The sequence below is a fragment of the Apis dorsata genome, unplaced genomic scaffold (genome assembly GCF_000469605.1).
Source record: "Apis dorsata unplaced genomic scaffold, Apis dorsata 1.3 scaffold_365, whole genome shotgun sequence".
In the NCBI taxonomy this organism is placed as follows: Eukaryota; Metazoa; Arthropoda; class Insecta; order Hymenoptera; family Apidae; genus Apis; species Apis dorsata.
The window spans coordinates 111,190-117,038 of NW_006263630.1; the positions used below are offsets into that span (position 1 = coordinate 111,190).

General features: G+C 33.4%; 1 protein-coding gene across 2 annotated transcripts in view; it reads left to right on the top strand.

The window, feature by feature from the left end:
• LOC102677758 (aminopeptidase Ey) overlaps positions 1–5,849 on the top strand; it is a 39,227-nt gene that overhangs the window by 20,865 nt on the left and 12,513 nt on the right. Inside the window, exon 1 of one of the 2 annotated variants that reach the window (XM_006618617.2) lies at positions 3,551–3,818. The exons of the other annotated variant lie outside the window; for it this stretch is intronic. The gene's annotated coding sequence lies outside the window, so the exon portion shown is untranslated. Of the gene's footprint in view, positions 1–3,550; positions 3,819–5,849 lie in introns of those variants that run through there. 2 annotated transcript variants of the gene reach the window in all.

Consider the following 5,849-nt stretch of genomic DNA (forward strand, 5'->3'; position numbering starts at 1 on the left):
TATCCCTGGATGAACCACTTGTACCACTAGTTGCTATTATTATAAATATAGTTTCTAACTAACCGTTACATCTGAACAATTTGATTAATGTACACGATGGCTACAAATAGTATACCACTATGTTTCAACAAGTAACGACAAAGTAGTTAAATTTTACATTTTTATTGTTGTCACGGTATTAAATTTTAGACACGCAAAAGTACGATTAAACGATACTTAAAATTTGTGATATTTATAATAAGCAAATAATTTCGCCATTTTATTAAGAAAATATAGAAGCAAAGGATGAAAGAAAAATAATTTAATTATCTTAATTCAATCAACCTCCATGATTTTTCAACGAAAGATCGATAAAAGTGTTTCTTCTGCTTGCTTGCAATTGGACAGCAAGAAGAAAATTTAATAAATCGGTTATAAAATATAATCTGTATTAGACTTCGAGGCTTCGATTCTCTTGGCAACGAGCTTACTTCCGGACGGAAGAAGCCCCCCAAATTTTCGACGCTCTGCCCATAAGTAGAATCTCCTTCGAGTACTCGCCACGCTTGGTTACAATACTAGGTATTTTGTTCCGTAAGAGTACACCACAATGAACTGTAACCCAATCCTGTCTCTATAGATGGGGCATGTCCTACGGGGGTCGAATTACGCTCACATACGCGCGTAAGGATTTTTAATTCCACCCCCATGCCATGCTTCGAAACCTTGCTTGGGAAGAAATTCGATGTCTTTTAGAAATTTGATTACCCGAATACACGTTCGATTATCTAAATTCAATCGATTCTCGAGATTTATATAAATATCTTTTTTTTTTTTTTTTATAAAATTTTTGGACGATCTTGACATTCATAAGGGGTGTTTGAAGTTTCATTGGAAATGTAATCAATAAAGGCAATAATTGTACAATTAAAATTTTGTTTTGTATCGAGATTTTATTATTATTAATATCGATTTATTTTTTTGAAATGCTTTTCTTTCTTTAATAAGAATTAATTTAATAGAAATTCGAAATATTTATTGAGAAATTTTGTATTTTATACAGTTATGTATATTTTTGTCAATTGTTTATTATATTTATTATATATTTAGAGTGAGGTTCTATGTAATGATTCACATATCATGAACACCCGCGGGTGACAGAGATGATTTTAATCAATTAGGGGCACGCGCCTAACTGAATCAATTATCCACCTCCTGCTGATCAGGAGGTATTGGATGCTTGCTAACTAAACTCAAGTTGTTTCTCATCCAATGATTGATTAAATCTTTCATCTTTTTTCCTTCCATGTTATTGAATTTTTTTTAAGAAAATTTTAATAAAATGTGAAGTTGAATGACAAAATATTTAATTAAGCAGAAATAGATCATTGAATATTTAAGAAGAATTTATAGGAACTATCTTTTTTGTCTTTTTTTACCGTAAGAAAGATTAGTCATGGCGGAAGTTCACAAAGATGAATTCCATTTCATACGTAGATTATAAAAATTTCCAATGATTCATTTCGCATCATACAGCAACAATTAGATTTAACGAGGATAAATAACGTTTCATAAAAAACGAAGCAAAAACGTTATTTCCTCTTTGCTTCTTTTATTTTTATTGAAAATTTTTTTTAGATAATTTTAAAACACATATACAATTATTTTTAATTAAAAATAGATGCTTCTTCTCTCATTAATTTTTTTTTGAAATATTATCTTTAAATCTATAAATAAATGATATGGCTCGATGCATGAATATATTTCAGAAATGAAGAATCCTCTGTCTTTGTAATCGAAGCTACATAAATATATAATAAATAACGACAATATTATTTACCATCTCTGGTCTCAAAAATATCATATTGGATTAAAACTATCGTAGCAAAAGTTATAAAAATATTATTGTCGATATTATTAACGACATTCTTATTATTACAAATTACATATCGATGTTCCTTCCGGAAATACGCGTTTCCTTCACTTTTATAATCGAAACTGTATCCATAAATCACGTTAGTTCGAAATCGTATAAAAGGTATTAAACATTTTAACTATAACGTATCGTAAAAATAAAATCGCTTTTATCCCTCCATATCCATTCGATCCATTCGAAATCTCACTGAATTCGCAAATAAAAAATTTCAAAATTTACGATCCTCCATAAAATTAAAAAATAATGACATCATTTTGAACTTTTGTTAATCGATGAACAACATAAAATAAAAATAAAACGAAAAAGTATCCAAAACATTGTTATACATTCCTGTATGTAAAATTAGAAAATTTCTCGATCCAAAACTTGGTCAGATTAATCCTGTCCTATGTCGAACTCCCTCGATCGATGAGAAAAATTTCGTTCGATCCGCAGCATGGAATTCGAGTAATAAATGGAGTTCTACTGTATCGTGGACGTGTTGAATTTGCAGGGATTAGAATTCTCTAAGCTCGGCGGAACACCCGGCATGGATGGCACGCCTCGATCGATCGATGGGATACCGCCTTGAGCACGTTGCCATTTATTTGTCGAACGTGGACACGTTGCCCGTGATTTGTTTACAGTTTCAATAATCTTCGGAGGAATATGCACGAACCATCATCAGCCTTGGGCAAATAATCCGTGGACGATTGTTATTTACGAGGCAAAATAAATATTCCCCTCCCTTCTCCCGTCGCGCTCTAATTCGACTGGAACAATTATGCACCCTCTCAAATCATAATTTCACGTTCGATTAATCGACGCGCTTGTTTTCTCGTTTCCTCTCTTTTTTCTCTCTCGCGTATCTCGTGGACAAGAATAAAATAATTATACATTGTTGTGATGAACGATTGCACGATTATATCAGATTTTGATTAATCGTTTAAGCGTGTATATCGTAGTGATCGATAAATTTATAAAAATTTTCATACAACATGAATAATGTTGTTGTGCGATAATATAATATAATTCGATAAGGAAATGAAATTTACTTTCATCCATGAATCTATTTAATTTCCACAAAATATCTCGAATATCTTATCAACAATATATGTTCAACAAAAAATTCCTTCGAAAAGCGAATTAGGTGTATTCATGCTATAATTGCTTCGCTGCTCGAGCCTCGATCGATAACTATATATATAAAAAAAAAATTCATCTAAAAAGCAAAAGTTAAATATATACCATTACATATACCCAGTCCACAATTAAATGATCACGTAAAGGAAAAGCAAATACCGCGTTATTTTCTTGATCCTCGATCAAATGTTAAACTACAATAATTACGCGCACAAAAAAATAAAGAAAGAAAAAGAAAAATTCATTTCATCGATGATTCGGTCCACGATTCTTGGTTAACCACAAGAAGCGCGCACACACAAGGACGGTACTCATACGTTGTACGCTATATTCGGTGCAGCGACATCCTGTCGGGCGACGAGCACGATTGTACGGTTTCGCGTGATCCGGAAGGCGGTATGCAGGTGGAAGGATGCGAGGTTAAGGCGATACGACGATCGACGAGTAATCGATCGGTCGTGCAGGAAGCGTGGTGGATGCAAGCAAGGAGAGTGGATCGAGGAAGTCGAGGCGAAGCTGGAATGCGCGCCGATTCGCGGCAGTCTCGCGCGGACCGTCGAGCCGACCGGCAGTTTCTCGCGTCGCCAATCCTCTTTCGCCGCCCATCGTTGATGGCACACGTAGATTCGATCCGTTCGAAAACTTACCTGAATTTCGTCCACATCCTCGAACACCATCGCGCCCCTACATTCGCCACCCTCGATTTCATTGCGTTGCACCCGCGGAGATTTTGAAAGATTTCCTGTGTGAAACGCGGGCATCGGTGTGACCATCGTTTATGGTAGGTAAATTATATAATGGAATTTGATGCGCGTGATGCTCTCGAAAGGTACGTAGATTGCGTGTAATGCGTGGACGTGCAGTGGCGAGGATACGAATAATTTTTAATTCGTTGTAATCGAATTTTTTTTTTTTTTTTATAAGTATCATCAGAAGAAGTTAATTATTTTTAATGCGTGTATAAATTCGTCGTCGAATTGGGGAGATTTTTCTATTTGCACGTTGGTCGAAAAATTGTAAAATTGAACGTGTAGAATTCTACGAATTTTTGCGTGAAATTTATTTATTCGTTTTTCAATCGAAAAATTCTTGCCACGAAGAAAATGAAATGAAATTTATCAGTTTTTGAAAGATTGGAATTTTTCACTGGACATTCAATATTCAGGGAATTTTAATAGTGTGCATAGTTGGAGGGATTGAATGTTATGAAATTGTCGAATGTGTCGTGCTTATTCTTCAAATTTTTACATTGAATGGATTTTCCTCAATTATTTCAACGATTAAATCGAAAGAAACTTATTCGAATTATGTTTGGATGGTGAAATGTTATTTATTCTTTTTTAAATATTTATTCTTAGGTAAAATGGTAATAAAATTACTATGTAAAACGTTTCGAATTAACGGTATAATCGTTGCGACACTTGGCACGCTACAGAATTCTTGCAAAGTTTTCATGGTAATTGACATGCTGTGTAGTCATTTGTGTTCTGGTTCGAGGAAAGGAAATCACGTATTTACATCGATGTACACAATCACGAACTGTGGCAAATATTATCAATATTATTATAGAGAAAACGAAAGAAAAAGATTCGATGCGTTATTAAAATTACAATATTTATATTTAAATATACAGTGATTTGTGATCATTTATTCAAACGTATCGCCGAGAAATATATTTTATTCTTGTTCTTTCACGAAATTAAAACTGAACAAAAGTAATAAATCAAATTCTTTTTCAATCGAAAGATATAAAAATAAAAATTTTTAAACTTCCTTCCTTTCCTTGTAATATTTAATCGATAACAATTCTACTATTTAATTTCTAATTTCTACAATTTACATAACACATCAACTGTATTGTGTACATCCATTTCGAGGTTATTGTAGCGTCAAAAGCATAAACAACTACACGTACCATGTAATCACCATACAATTCCACTAAATTTATAAACACATCGTCCTATACCATATACACATATATATGTACATAAGATTGGAGTTGAAAATATAATCGATAGATCCATGATATAATAACGAAGATATTTCGAGTGAAAATTTCTGGTATGTGTCATATTCACAAATACAAAATTTCGACATTACTCAAAGTCGTTCAAACACATCCTCGTACCTTTTTTTTTCTATTTTTTTTTTTTTTTTTTTTACATACGAAAATCAAAACACAGAATATATTAAAATATTACACGAATAACGTTTACATTCGCGTTTATAATTTAAATTCTTTCTCATCCATCTTTTCCCCACATATATGGCAATTTACTCTCACCACTCTCACCATATTTACTCTCGAATCTCATCGTATTTATATTCTCTGAAAAGAGACTATGTTAAATCAAATACATATACATATAATACATATACATATAATACATATAAAAGAGGACGATTGAATTAACAAAATAGTTAACGTGTTCAGCTAAAATTCTCAGCAAGATTGTCACAACACCTTGATTGTGTCAAGTCGATGGTATTGATCGAGCCAATCGATGTCCCCATAGATTGATTTTACCCAAACAGAAGTGGTGTGATTTGCGATCCCCTCGTTTAATTGACTCGTTTCATCAATAAGAAGCGGACGGACCAATCGGAAAGGGAATCTTTTTCCCTTTTTTTCCCTTTTCTTTTTCCCTTCCCTCCCCTCGTCCATTTTAAACGCGTCGTCGCGCGTTTTTTTCCATTGGCGTGCTCAACGTGAAATTACTTTTAATGATCGGTCGCCTTCACCCTGTTTACACCGAAGAGAGAGAGAGAGAGAGAGAGAGAGAGAGAGAGAGAGAGAGAGAGAGAGAGAGAG